Below are 16,017 nucleotides of genomic sequence, written 5' to 3'. Positions count from 1 at the left end.
GCCTCACTGTTGAACTTTGGTAAGTCCAAACAACACCTGAGGTGATAACTACTTACACCTGTGTTTTCCTATTACTTCTCTTCAGGACTACTTAATATATTGTTTTGTTGCAGTGAGATTAGATGAAACTTATTAGTATAGACAAAAGAAAAGTAACCAGGGCCTCTCATATTTCCTTGGGTTTCATTATAACTTCAGAACAAACTTGGATAAAAAGCCAGTGAACTTTATCCAAGTTAATGTAAGTGATGCATTTCTAACCTGAATAGTAATTTTCATCACTTTTAATTTCTGAAATCTTTAAGAAATTATGGAGGATAGAAGTGTTATCTGGAGTAAGCAATGGAGGAGGAAGAGGAGGAAAAAAGCATCTGGATGAGATTCGGAGAATGTGTTTTAATTCTGAAAATCAAAAGTGGAAAAACGGTTCTAAGAGTGATCCACTTGGCTAGTAGTTTACCTTCTTATCAGCCAGCTGTCCTCTGGTTATTGCTGGATTGCAATTTCAGCAAAATAACCATTGGTGATTGATGCTAGAAGCTGTAGTTCAGTCACTTCTAAAGGTCCTCTGGTCAAGAAACAGATAATGGTTTATTTTTCAACTTATTGTTTCTTATTCAAAATCAGTTTTACTTGGTTTGACCAGATGATCATTACCCAGATTGATTGCTAACAGAGAAAAAAAATGTTAGCAAAATGCAAGAATATTATGACTAGGAGCTCTGCAGGTTCTATAGCCCAATAGCCATGATAACTTGGTTGTTGTTTTTAATGTATCCAGCCTCCTTTTTGAAGGATTTCAGATGATGGTCATCCATGCAGTGGGATGTGAAGAAAGCTCTTAATTCCTTAATGGGCTACCATTCATGACTAGTGCAGAGCTGTACCTTAAAAACAGTTTTTCTTTTTCTGTCAAGGAATAATCTATTGGAGATCCCATGGTGGGTAGAGCTGCTAGAAGCCAGATGGTAGACGTCAATAATTTTTTCTTTGAATTCTCTCCCTACCTTTCTTTTTGACCCTCTGTTTCCTTTACCCTTTCACTGGCTTCCCCTGTTCTCTCTCCCTGAGCAGCAGGCTGCAGAAAAAGGACATTGAGTTTTTACAAGAGGTCTGAATTAATCATTTGCAGAGGGCTTATAAAATTATATCAAGGGTCACTCTGAGAGCTATTGCTGGCCTCCAATGGGGGGCTTATAATTGTTCTTAAATAAAAAGAGGGGAAGGGAAATTGGTTTACAATCTAAACTGCTTGACCTTGCCTGGCCCCTGCAGAAAAACAATCTATAAGATTAAACTGGGTCTCAAATGAAGCCACATAGCCCACCCCAATTTCTGTTATTCCAAGATTATATTGAGTTGCCGAGCCATAAATTTTGTGCTGGTAAAAGCTTAGGCACATGCCTGCTTGTGTGTTCACTGTATCCTTTTGGAGCTGTGCTTGAGATGGGCTTTTCCTGCTGCCCCTCTGCCACAAGCCAGGTTTGCATCCCATTCTGCAGAAGGCAGTCTCTAAAGCGCCTCTCCAGTCCCAAGGCTAGCAAATGGAAAAATCAATGCTGCCTCCCATTGTCTCTGCAGTTGCTATTGATTTATGTCCCTGCTAAAAGGCCTTGATCACCCACAATTACCAGAATGTGGCCTCCCACTTCAACAGGGCTGTTCTCTCTTCCTTGTCTGTTGCTCTCTAGAAAAGCTTCAGCTGGATAATTACATAAAGAGCCGTGATGGCACAGTGGTTAGAATGCAGTACTACAGGCTACTTCTGCTGACTGCCAGCTGTCAACAGTTCAACTGTTCAATTCTCACCAGCTCACGGTTGACTCAGCCTTCCATCCTTTCAGGATTGGTAAAATAAGGACCCAGATTGTTAGGGGCAATATGCTGAGTCTGTAAACAGCTTAGAGAGGGCTGTAAACCACTATGAAGTGGTATATAAGTCTGAGTGTTATTGCTATTGCTACAACCATCCTATTGAGGAGGAGAAGGTAGACTATTCTCTCTGGATCTGCTTTTGGCTCATTGCTGTGGCTAGTGAGTGGATAGAGCCCTTTGGCAGCCTTTGGAAGCAGCAATCTCCACAAAGATATCTTCTTTGGGTGACTCATGAAAGGCAAGGACACCAATTTAGACAAGGGAGGAACGATGGGAGGTAACCAGGGGTGGGATTCTACCAGTTCGCACCTATTTGCTAAAACCGGTTGTTGACATTCTAAGCAGTTCGGAGAACTGGTTGTTAGAAGAAATTACTGGCCTAATCCTGTAAGGAGGGCAGGAAGGAAACATTCTGGTGTTGCTTACAGAAACTGCCTCCCTGTTAACCCTTATTACATTCTTGGCAGGACTAGACTTCCTGTCTCAGGAACTTCTCTGGAGTTTTTTCCCCCTCCTTTGGTGGTACTTTGCTTGTGTGGAGTGACCGTTCAAAGTTACAATGGCACTGAAAAAAGTGACTTATCATTTTTCACACAACTGTTGCAGCATCCTCATAGTCATGAGAGGCCAGGCGAGGAGATGTGTGCCTCGATGTGAGTGATATTGAGTTGGCCACACCCAGCAACATGACCACCAAGTCATGCCCACCAACTAAGCCACGCCCACAGAACCGGTTGCTAAAAAAATTTAATCTCACCCTTGGAGGTAACTCCTTGTGTGAGAACTCTTCCAGGACTTCATATCAGTATATGGGACAGAAGACAAGAAATGGAAAAGGTAGAATGGAGAAGCAGAGAAAATTTGAAGGAGACCATTTTTGTAAGTTCATCCCAGAATGCTTTTCAGAATTATTCAGCACAGGAAAATAATATGGGTTAAATTTAAATTTCATTTTAAATAATGGACAATCAAATTTAGGTTTTTGTCTTGTTCCTGCCTGTATCTGGGTTCTGGTTCTACTTGTTAGAATCTGGTCTTTGGTGTATCTGTAAAAGGTTGAGCGCAGTTTCCAAAAATAATTTGGTCTTCTGCTCTCTTCATTTAGTATATCATGGGCAATGATGAAGGATAGAACATCTGAACATCATAACTGCATCTGGAAAGCCACTGCTTCCTATCAATGCTCTGGAAACACGCCACATTTGTCTCGTACCTGGCATTGTGATGGATGTTCAGTTATGAGACATTAGAATAGCGAAACAAAACAAATTAAAGCCATCCATTTCCAGTAGCAGTAATGAAAAGTCACAGTAGTTGCCCAATCAAAAAGACAAGGGCAGTTGGAGTTAGCAGTGGTTTGCATAAAAATTAATGTCAGTGCCTGCGTGGGGTTGAGTGGATATCCCAAGGAACAGAATTTCAGTTCCCATCCGCTCCAGATGGAAAGGCCTTGCTTCATATTCTTATCCCCTATTAGACATAAGATGGGTGGCTGTAAAATAGTAAGGCCTCATTCTATAACCTTAGAGTGCAGTTGGGTTCCCCCAGAAGAAGAAAGCCCTTCTGACTTGTCCAACAGCTATTCTTAATGCTGTTGGAACTATCTTCGCTTGTGTTTGGAGAACCAGTCCTATGATTCCCAGTTAGCACAGTAAAAGACTACCTTAACATGTTAAGTGGAAACTAGGTGTATTGTAGTCCATCAGATAAAGTCAGAGTGCCTAAAATCTGGGGAAGGAGGAGAGATAAATTGGAAAAAGAAGAGAAGGAGAAGGCAATACAAATGACAGTCCTGATGAACCTCATCAGGACTGTCGTTTGATCTTTGTCTTCTGTCCAGTACCAATTATAATCCTTCTGAATGTTCACCTAAGAAACTTTGCTGAAATAACTTTTTATGTCCTTTAGATCAATGTTTCTCAAACTTTTCAAAACCATAGGACAATGAAGCAGTCTTTTTTTTTTTAAATGAAGGATACATAAGAATTTTCCTTCAAAATGGTTTCTACAGCTGTATCTGAAAGACATGATGCTTGGGTCATGTGGCTTGAAGGGAGAGGAGCAGGGGTGGGTTGCTGGGGGTTTGCAAGGGTTTGGGAGAGCCCCTAGCTAAGATTCTGTGCATTTTGGAGAACCCCCAAATCACAGTCTTGGCTGGCCCCGCCCCCTGCCTCGCCCCTCCCAGGAGTCCCCATACGGCCCGTTTTGGATGCAGGTAAGTGCAAGGCATGCATGGAGTCTCAGGGAGGGCGAAAAACGGGCCTCCCAGAAGTCAGGGAAGGCTGGAAATGGGCCTGTTTCCAGCTTCCAGAGAGCCTCCAGAGCCTGGGGAGGGCAAAAACGCCCCCCCTGCCATGGTGCAGGAGTCCAACTAGGCCATGCCCACCATGGCCACACCCACCCAGCAACCAGGCAGAGAACGCTTTGCTAAAAATTTTGAAGCCCACCCCTGAATTAAAACTCGGACCACATGTTTTCTGAACAGTTTTTATCCCAGAGCTATAATTACACTTAACAATGAACTTAAGTACCACCATCAGTGAGCTGTTGTACAGTATTACTTGCTCTGCTGTGTGGATGCTTGTGTGTTTTAGGGGGTGGGGATTTTTGGTGGGTGGGGGTGTATTGTGGATTGTCATGTGTGTGTGCATGTGTGTTGGGTCTGGTCTCTGGGTGTTATGTGAATTTTGTTGTATGTGTATACTGTGTATATACGTACAATGACAATAAAGTATTATTGTTATTGTTATTATTGATGAGTATAGGCAGCTAAGAGTTCTAATTCTTGCTATTCCTCTACCATGGGCCACCAGCTGAAGGGAACATAAGGAACAGCAGCAAGGACAAGCAGGGTGGGCCCTGAGCAGTCTTTGTTGAAATAGCCAAATTGGAGAGCTACTCCAAATCTACACTTTAGAAATTGGACCTTGAATCTCCAAATACCTACGCAAGGGTCCTCTTTGTAGACTTCAGTTCAGCATTCAATACCATCATTCCAGACACTCTTCTAAGTAAATTAAACCAACTAGCGGTACCTGAACACACTTGTAAGTGGATCATAAGCTTCCTAACAGACAGGAAGCAGCAGGTGAAGCTAGGTGGAATCACACCGATACCTGTACAATCAGCACAGGGGCCCCCCAAGGCTGTGTGCTATCTCCACTTCTCTTCTCCCTATATACCAATGACTGCATCTCAAACAATCCATCTGTTAAAATACTGAAGTTTGCTGATGACACAACAGTGATTGGTCTCATTCGAGACAACGATGAATCTGCATACAGACAGGAGGTTATACAACTTGCCTCGTGGTGTAACTGGAACAACCTGGAACTGAACACACTCAAAACTGTAGAAATGGTGGTAGACTTTAGAAGAAACCCTCCTATACTACCACCTCTTACAATACTAGACAACACAGTATCAACAGTAGAGACCTTCAAATTTCTAGGTTCTACTATATCACATGACCTAAAATGGACACCTAACATCAAAAACATCATCAAAAAAGCACAACAAAGAATGTTCTTTCTGTGCCAACTCAGAAAGCTCAAACTGCCCAAGGAGCTGCTGATCCAGTTCTACGTAGGAATTATTGAGTCTATCATCTGCACCTCTATAACTGTCTGGTTTGGTTCTGCAACCCAACAGGACAGACACAGACTTCAGAGGATAATTAGGATTGCAGAAAAAACAATTAATACCCACCTGCCTTCAACTGAGAACCTGTATACTGCACGAATCAAAAAGAGGGCTGTGAAAATATTTACAGACCCCTCACATCCCGGACATAAACTGTTTCAACTCCTTCCCTCAAAACGATGCTATAGAGCACTGCACACCAGAACAACCAGACACAAGAACAGTTTTCCCCCGAAAGCCATCACTCTGCTAAACAAATAATTCCCTCAACACTGTTCAACTATTTACTAAGTGTACACTACTATTATTGTTAATCTTCTCATCACTCCTTATCACCATCCCCTCCCACTTGACTGTTTCCTAGTATGATTTGATTGTTGATTGTACCCTATGACTATCATTAAGTGTTGTACGTTATGATTCTTGATTCTTAACGAATGTACCTTTTCTTTATGTATACTGAGAATATTTACAACAAGACAAATTCCTTGTGTGTCCAATCACACTTGGCCAATAAAGTATTCTATTATGGATGTGGAAATACTGGGGCTGTTTCTGCCCCCATAGTATAGGGAGAACTTCTCTTTGTTTAACAATGGCTTCCATATGAAGTATGACATATGAAGTGTAACACTGAATTATTACAAATGTTTATGGTACAGTTGCAAATTATTGATGGAACTCTGGTGTTCTGCATAGCATATTTTCTGAGATACTGTTTTAGAGAATTAACTCCAGAGTTTGAATAGGAATAGAAACAAATGTAGATGATATTAAAAACACAAAAATAATTAATATCATTGTATTTTTAAAATGTGTTGGTGTCACATGTATCTCATTCTTTGCCATTAAATGTTGATTTAATCCAAGGTCTGTCCATTGACCTTAATCACAACACCATAAAATAATTTGCTCAACTGCAGGATTCAAATATTAGATGCCATTAATCTCTGCTTCTTTTTCCATGCTAGAACACACTCATTCTCATCTTTCATTCATTGCAATTATTTCTTTGTTATGCTAGCCACATCATAATTTTGTGCCTATTCCCTATGCTCTTTTCCAGACTGCCCCTAGTCAACAGTACTCTACAGATATAGATAATCAGAGTTGGAAGGAACCTTGTAGGTCATCTAGTCCAACCCCCCACCCAAGTGGGAGACCCTACACCATTTCTGATTTCTAATGCCAATGAAATTTGCAAACATATAATGATGGAATGGAGCAACTCACTGTGGGGCAATTTAACAATTCTATTTAATAAAACATTATTTTAATTTTTGTCATTCACATTTCATTTTGTCCTTTCTTTTGCATCCTTTCTTTGATGATTCCATTCCACATTTCTTTGATATTAGAAAGTTTGTCCTGCAGAGAGTTGTCCTGTGGTGAGTTGGCTGTAGCTAGTTGCCCCATGGCTGGTTGGTTGCATTAAGTTGGCCATAACAAGTTGGCTGTAGCAAGTTGACCAAAGTGAGTTGGCCATGGTGAATTATCACAGACCCTATAAGGATGTGAAGTGTGATGACTTCACACTTAAATAGCACAGTACTCAATAACGTGAAACAGTGAAGTGTTCAACCCTAAGGGCCAACATAACACTCAAAATGGATCTAATGCTGACAATATATGTTTTCTCTTTTTCAACATTTTTCTGATGCTGCAATGACAATTTTTTGAAACATTGAATCTGATTCTTTCTGGGACAGTTATACAACCAATCTTTACCAATCAGGATTCAGACAGTATAGCTAAATCTGGCCAGAAAATGGTATAAACACTACTACTTTCCAGTTTCTACTGTCTATAACTACAGAAACATATTTGGTTATTGTTTTGTTTCCCCTTTCCTGAAGTGCAACTCTTCATTGGCTATATGTCAGATGGCACAAAAAATGTGTTTGGTTCATACTTTTGTTGTGTTATTTGCTATTTCACCACTATTTTTTTTAAAAGATCCTTTTTATATAAGAAATGAATTGAATCTTTATTGTTTTTTGATATTACACTTTTTGGAATGTTCTGATTTGTGATTCAGTTCATTAAAAATGTTTACATAATACAGCTATTAAAGGCAACATCCAGGAACATATATTATATACATTAATGAAAACAATATACAAATGCAATATTATGTTTGCAAAAATATGGATATTAATTGATGCAAGCACAAATATGGAGAGAGAGAAGGGGGGAAGAAAAAGGGAGGGAGAGTTCACACAACCATGAAATTAAAGGGGCAGAAGCCAGGAAGATGTGGTTTTCCGTCATGTTCTCTGCTTGAGGTAACCTTTCTGGGAAGCAAGACTCTTTTTTTCCAGAAGACTTTCTGTTTTAAAGTAGATAGAATAAGATACAAAGCATTCATGCTGTTTTCTATTAGAGTTTTATCATTGTTTATTTGATTATTGCATTTACATTTGCAAGAGGTGGCTGTTTTATCTTTGGTCTACCACCCAAAGCTGTATAATGACTATTTAAAACAAGTTTCAATCTCAAAATGAGTTAGAAATGGGATGGTTTTAAGAAACTGAATGAAGGCAAGAACATTTATTTCTAAAACCATAGGGGATTTTAAATCCAGTCAAATCAACAACAAAAATTCAAGTTCCCACCCTCATTTTTACAAGTCTCCTTGCAAGCAGAGAGGCGGAAGAGATGGGAGAAAAATTGGGTGATTTCTCAGGGATTGTTGGAAACATCAGGATGGTGTTTTCTGTTTCTTAATTTTAAACATTTATTTATTATTTATATTAATTACATTTATATGCTGGCCATCTCACTATTCAAAGTATTTCTTTCCTCTTATGAAGCTGAATTCTTCAAAATAGTTCTTCTCATTTTCTTCTAGCAACTTACCCATTCTCTCAGAATTCTATTCCTAGATTTCAGGTTTTGCATGCTGGAGAAATTCTTGACCTGAAATTTAAAAGGTTTGGATTCATTCAACATGCAAACCTGGCTTAAAAAATACAATTACTATGTTCACACAATATATCCTTATTCTCTCAATTAAACTTAGTTACATTTTAACATAATATGGGACATACTATATGCTAAGACGCTGGCTAGGTGTTCAAAGTACATTTTATCTTTCTCTGAGATACTGGGTAAATCTAGCCAGAGAGAAAGCCAAATATAATATTGTCACCCATGAGTGGCAACCCCTCTCTCTGTCTTCACAGAATGTTTCTTCTAGTCTTCCATATGTCAGGGATCATTCCTTCCAGATTTCAGACTGAAAATTGTCAGAACCCACCAGATGTCTGTGCCTTAAATAGAACAAGCAGCCACAAAGCTTATCCCGCATGGAAGACTGTGTGAACCTTTTTTTTTTTCTGCCTGAGCAATTGAAATAATGGTGAGTGTTTCTGAGCAGCACACCTGTGCAGGAGAGGCCATCTTTCAACGATCTACTCTAGAATTAGTTGAGCGGTTTTCATGATGAAAACAGGTCTTCGTCTTTTCTGTGATTGAAGTTCCTCTCGAGAACTGCATGGCCCCCACCTGGTTGGCATTTCCAAGAATCTTGGAGATCCGGGTTTCCCCCAACTTTTGGGAGGATGATTGATGCCCTGTATCTTCTTTTACTTTGTCCCCATCTGGATATATTTAGTATATTTATAGGCCGACAATTTTTTTAAAAATAAAATTCTATTTGGGTTTTCACAAAACAAAACAAAAATAAAACATCTCCATACAGATATAATCTCAGTTACATATTCATCTTTCATATTCAATTTCATATTATTACTACTTTATATATTCTCTATTGATTTTTTCCCTCAGGCTTATTTTATAGCTTTCTCATTCATTTCTAAGTCTATTTCATTTCCTTTTCAAAATTTTCATATCTTCATAATAATTATACTTGTACTTTTATCTGTCCTGTTTACAATTTCATTGCATATTCTTATTTCATCATTTCCCAAAAAATTCCACCACATTTCAAACAATACAAAACAAGGTTTCTCCTATGATTGCCAATTAGAGTGTGTCACCTTCATATCTTATAATTAGTTCCCTTTCAAATCCCATTAAACATTCAATTTTTAAATTGTCCCCTTAAACAGTTATAACATTCAGCTCCTAATAACTATATTATAACATATATCCCTTTTCAGTCAGATTCCACATGGTACTTTCCCCTTAAGTTACCTCCAATGCACTTTAAATTTCAAAGAAAAAAGGTAAAGAAAATAATTAATCTATTCAAATTCATCCTAGAAACTGATATTGATCTCATTACAATCATTCTCATAATTCTTTTCAATTATATTTTATAAGTCATTAAATATAATTAATATACATATTTTCATACCCCTCTTTTCACCTTATAATCTTCTTACAATAATCCTCATAATTCATTTCAATCAAATTCCATATATTAACTAATATATTTCTCATATTTTCCCTTATTTCACCTTTATTCCGTTTATCTATATATTTGATTTGACTGTTAGCAAACATTCCATTAATTAACAATACCAGTTTCATTTTCCACTTTAATAACATATTTTCCTATTTTCTACATAGTTTATTATTTCCAATATATTTTATACTATCCCTTGTCACCTTGCAGAATCCTCTCTTAATTTTTGTTTTTAACCATTGTCTCTGTGTCTTATAAACAAACTATTTGTTTTTATTCTTGTTTGTTTCCCATGTTTCTTTATTTCCCGATTCTGTTTCTTGTAACTTCTTTTCTCCTTTATTTCCCCCCTCTTTTTCTCACACCAGTTTTTGTCCCCCTCCCTCTTTAACACTTCCTTCTGTAATCCTCCCTTCTGCTTCTTCCTTATATTTTGTTTATTTTTCGAACTGCTCTTTTTTAATTACCTCCTCTAATCTCCAATTTTTCATTTCCTTTTTTCCCTCTTTTTGCTTCAACTCTCGTTGTCCCATTTGTTTGTTAAAGATGGCCTCTTCTTTATTCAGCTCTTCTTCTTCCTCTGGAACTCCTTGTTGTTCTTCATATTCTAAAACTGCCATTTCTAGAAATTGTAGGGCAAAGCCAAATGATTCCCCTCTCTCTTGCAGCTTTTCTTTCATATTATTTAGTTCCATTTTCAGTTCCAGAAAAAGTTTTGCCATCTTTAAACACTTCTAAGCAATACTTTAAAGCAACCAAAGTCTAAAAATTACTTTCCATAGTTAATTTCAATTAAATCCTCTGACAATCCAATGTCCAAAATTTCAAAAATCACCAAATAATCCCAGTGTCAGACTGTGCTCCTTCTAAATCCCAAGAAAGAAATACTCAGACTCCATGGTGTAGAGCAGAATTATTCTTTTACTGGAAATTGAATGGTAGCAACAGAATCAATTCCGAAACTGAGATATTGGCGGGTAAAATGCATATACAAAGGGATAGAATTGCTCCCCCTCCAAAGATCAAATGATTCTTCCAATTAAAACTTCTGAATAGGATCATGTGGTCATCTCCAGGTGATGATGAGGCTACTGTCAGTGACCTTGACATAGTTTGATAAAAGTTCGCAGCTGCGCAGAAAAAGGACAGAGGCTAGCGAAGAAATGGAAAGTTAAGACAAAGAATCCCCCTCCTCTTTCTTAACCCAGCAAAGGAATGCAAAACACCTCCTGCCTTCTTCCTCCAAGATTCCCCCCTCCCACCGTTTCATGACAGCCGAAAGAGAGGAAAAGAGCATAGCAACAAATAAGCAATAATTAGGGGTGAAGATATCTTGATAGTTAGGGGTGAATATATCTTGAGGCTGACATTCGGACCCCCTAGAAGAAGGACATTAGTCCCTGTAAGAAAAAACAATCATATATTAACATTGGCATACATTTCTATGGTTTATCAGGATATTTGGCATAAAATTCCTTTTATGGTACGGAGGTACGGGGGGATCAGACTGGGTCGGTCTCAAGGTACTGGTATGTTCTGGTTTCAACAAACTGACGTGAAAAACTGGATGAATACGACAAAGAGTCTTTTGGTAAAGTCAGTTGAACAGTCACCGGATTTACAATCCTCTCAATGGGAAAAGGTCCCACATACTTAGGACCCAACTTCTTTGATTTCTGGGTAGTCTGCAAGTATTTGGTTGAGAGGAAAACTTTATCGCCCACCTTATACAACATCTGTGGGGCTCACTTTCTGTCAGCAAATTTCTTATGAGATTGGTGCGCCTCATCCAAAGCTTTGCGAGCGACCGGCCAATTTAGTTGAAGTTTAGATATCCAGTCGTCCAACGATTGGACATTGGGTTTTTCTCGAGGCAGTTCAGGTATGGGCACAAAATCTTGTCCCGTGGCTACTTTGAAAGGAGTAAACCCGTACTACTGTGTACAGAGTTATTATACGCCACCTCCGCAAAAGGCAGTAAGTCCACCCAATTGTCTTGCTGATAGTTTATATAACATCTGAGGTATTGTTCTAACACCCCATTTGTCCTCTCACAGGCCCCATTAGTTTGGGGATGATGGGCAGAGCTTAAGCTCTGGGTGGAGCCTATCAACTTCAAGAATTCCCTCCAAAAGTTCGAGGTAAATTGGACCCCCGATCAGAAGCTACACGCTCAGGAACGCCGTGCAACCTGTAGACATGTATAATGAACATTCTGGCCAATGATTTCGCTGAAGGAATCTTGGAGCAAGGGATGAAATGGGCTTGTTTGGAGAACAAATCAGTCACTACCCAAATGACAGTGTGTCCAACACTCTCGGGTAGATCTACTATAAAATCCATGGAAATTTCCTTCCAAGGAGCAGTTGGCCTGGCCACATTCTGCAACAAACCTGGTGGTTTACCAGGAGGCCTCTTTGCTGAAGCACAAACTGGACAGCTCGCCACATAAGTCTCAATGTCCTTTTTCAGCGAAGGCTTCACCAAATGTAGAGTCTTCACAAACCCAAAATGACCAGCCACTTTAGAATCATGAGTTTGTTGTAAAACTTGGCTTCTCAGGATTCGAGGTACATACAATTTTGCACCTATCCAGGCTAGACCATCTCAAACGGTGCAATTATTCGCATTTGCTAGGAACCACTCATCTGTTTTCAAAGCCTCCTTAAATCGTTCCATCAGGTCAGTGGACAGATCTCTCTCCTGGTCCCTTTTTTGTGCTCTGGTAACTATGGGAGCAGCCAACTGTGTAGTGGACATGATTGGTCTTACCACTTCTTTTCGGATACTGTTGTATTGAGGCATTCTAGACAAAGCATCCGCCATAAAAATTTTCCCCCTGGGATATACTTCAACGAGAAATTGAATCGCTTGAAAAACTGAGCCCACCTAACCTGCTTAGGAGATAGCTTTCGAGGAGTTTTTAAAGCTTCCAGATTTTTATGGTCCGTCCATACCTCAAATGGATGTTTCGCTCCTTCCAAAAAATGTCTCCAGGCTAGTAGAGCCCAACGGACTGCAAACGCTTCCTTCTCCCAGACGGCCCATCTCCTTTCAGTGTCAGTCAATTTATGGGAGGTATAAGCGCACGGCTGTAGTGTCCCCTTCTCATTTAATTGAAGTAAGACCGCCCCACCGCCACATCGCTCGCATCAGCTTGGATCATGAAAGGGCGTCCATGTCGGGGTGTTTCAATACTGGTTCTGCAGCGAAAAGTCTTTTAAGCTTTTCGAATGCGGCTTGGCATTCCATGGACCAGTTAAACGGTTGGCTGGGTTTTGGTTTCGCTTCCCCCTTTGTCTTCAGGAGGTTGGTGATGGGCATGGCTATTTTTGCAAAAGACGGGATGAATTGCCGATAGAAGTTGGCAAACCCAAGAAAACTTTGAAGTTGCTTCCAGGTTCTCGGTGGGGCCCAATCCAATACAGCTCGCACTTTCTCTGGATCCATCTCGATGCCCTCGGGAGAGATACGATATCCCAAGTAGTCGATTTTTTCTTGTTGGAACTCACACTTGGACAGTTTGGCGTACAGTTTGGCTGCCCTCAGCTTGTGCAGCACCGAGCGTACCAGTTTCACATGTTCATCTTTATTCTCCGTGTAGATGAGAATATCATCAAGGTAGACCAGAACCCCCTTGTATAGATGTTCGCGAAGCACTTGATTTATCATTTGCATGAAAACAGCAGGCGCCCCTGTAGGCCGAAAGGAAGAACGTTGAACTGGAAACAACCCATCGGGCAGTTGAACGCAGTCTTCCACTCGTCGCCTTTCTTAATTCGGATCCTGTAGTATGCCTCCCTCAAGTCCAACTTTGTGAAAATCTTCCCCTTCGCCAGGTGGACTAGCATGTCCTTCATAAGGGGAGGGGGTACACGTTCTCCACCGACACAGCGTTTAAATTTCGGTAGTCCACCACCAGACGTTTTGAGCCATCTTTCTTCTCGCGGAACATTACGGGGCCGCCACTCGAGGTCTGGCAGGCGTGATGAAACCACGTTTCAGGTTTTTGTCGATGAACGCTCTCAGTTCTTCCAACTCCCCTGGTGTCATCGAATACAGCTTCGGTTTCGGGAGCGTTACCCCCGGTAGAAATTCAATGCTGCAATCGGTTGATCGATGGGGAGGGAGCTCGCCAGAGGCCTCTTCGCTAAACACTTCTCTTAAGTCCCAGTACTCCTTCGGGATTTTCTCCTCCCCATCCGCTCGTTCGACAACTGCGGAAGCTACCTCGGCCGGAACTTGGGGCTTCGGATGGGACTTCTCCTCCACCTCCCGAGTGTGGGGCTCCTCCCCTTCCGGTGGCCGATCGGTGAGGATGCGTATCCACCCCTCTCTCCAGTTCACCTGGGGTTCCACTTCCGAAGCCAAGGTAATCCCAATATTAAAGGCTGTTCCATCCCAGGGGCCACAATAAAGCATAAGATCTCGCGGTGAGTTCCCATGGTCATCTCTAAGGGTTCCGTTATAAAGCTCACCGGGCAACCTCCCGCCACAGATCCGTCCAATTGACAGAAAGCTATGGGCGTTCTTAAAGTTCTCAGTCCGATGCCCATATTTTTAACTACTTTCATGTTAATTACACACCTCGTGCACCCCGAGTCCAACAAGGCCAACATCTCTCCTCGGTCCCGATGTAGGCTCCTTAGCTTTATTGGGATGGTCATGGGCCCCTGGGTAGGACTTACCGGCGTCATCCTCCGAATCGGTCTCGTTCTCGTCGAGTAGGGTTGGAGGTCCCAGCTCCTCTCCCGCCGGAAGGGCGACCTCTACAACCTCCTCGCCTTCAGTCCGGTCTCGCGGGGCTTGGTTGAGGGTTTTCGGGCTTCCTCCCTAGACCCTGCGTCTTCGGTGGGACCAACTTGACTCGGCACTCCGCCATCCGGTGGCCCCCTTCCCGAACGGAAGCAGGCTGTGGTCTTGGCTCTTGCCGCCATCCCTCCTCTTTGGGGCGTGGAGGTCTCTTGAAGGCGTGGGGAAGTAGTTTTCTCCAGCCGGGCCTCCTCTGCGTCTGCTTCGAGCCAGATCAATATCCACCTCTTCCGCCAGCAAGTACCACGACTGCAAATCACGTGGGTCCCTCCACGAGATGCACATGTGGTATACATCTTCATTTAAGCCATCTTTGTAGGTTTCCACCAGGGCCTCTTGGGGCCAGCCTCGGAGACAGGAGACCAACTGCCTGAACTCCTGGGTGTAATCTGCAACCGATCTCCCCTCTTGGGTTAGGGTTTTCATTTTGATTCTAGCCCTTCTCTCTGCCAGGGGGTCCTCAAATCTTCTCCTCAATGCAGTCATGAAAACATCGAGGTTTCGCAGTTGGGGGAGTTATCATTGAACAAAGTCACCACCCAGTCTGCTGCCATCCCTTCCAGGGTCCTGGTAACACATCTCACTTTGGCTGCTTCAGAATTGAACTCCCTTTCAAATTCTGCCATATAGCTTCCAACTTGTACCAGGAAAAACCCCAAGTCTCTGGGATTTCCTCCAAATTTCACATCTAAGGGAGGCAGGGGGCGTCTTCCAGGAAGCACACCTATTGCTGGGGCTCCCCAGGCAGCCGCGGGTGGCTGCGCCGGCGTAGGCTGGGCTAGGGGGGTGGGGGTAGCTCGACTTCCCCGGGCTGACTTCGCTCCCTCTTCCCCTCATACCTTGGAGCCGTGCCGGGCTTTTCAGAAACATCCATAAGGAATCTGCTGCCTTGATCCAGCTTGCATTCCATCTCCTCCCCCTCCTGCCACAGCCGTTCCTTCGCACCCCTTCGTCTTACAGTGATTCTGGGAGGAGGGGGGTCGTCCCGATCTCTCCAACCAACCCCCAACGACCATCTGGGCATCTCAGCTGGGGTTTCTTCCAGAGTCAGGTCGGCCAGCAGGTCAGCAGCCGGTATCTCTGGTAGCAGCATTGGCTGCCCCCCCACAGCTCCCTGGTCCTCTTCATCGCTGGCTGGAGGCGACATGAGATGAAACCCCCTCGGAAGAAAAGTTGCTGTTTTCTCCGGGTGGGTTGATGTCTGAGTTTCGGAATAATGTCAGACTGTGCTCCTTCTAAATCCCAAGAACGAAATACTCAGACTCCATGGTGTAGATCAGAATTATTCTTTTACTGGAAATTGAATGGTAGCAACA

Source organism: Notechis scutatus, chromosome 1, assembly GCF_049901735.1.
Source record: "Notechis scutatus isolate UNSWTSFEM ecotype Mainland chromosome 1, rNotScu1.2, whole genome shotgun sequence".
In the NCBI taxonomy this organism is placed as follows: Eukaryota; Metazoa; Chordata; class Lepidosauria; order Squamata; family Elapidae; genus Notechis; species Notechis scutatus.
The sequence above is the reverse complement of the archived record's forward strand: the minus strand, read 5'-3'. Positions refer to the sequence as shown.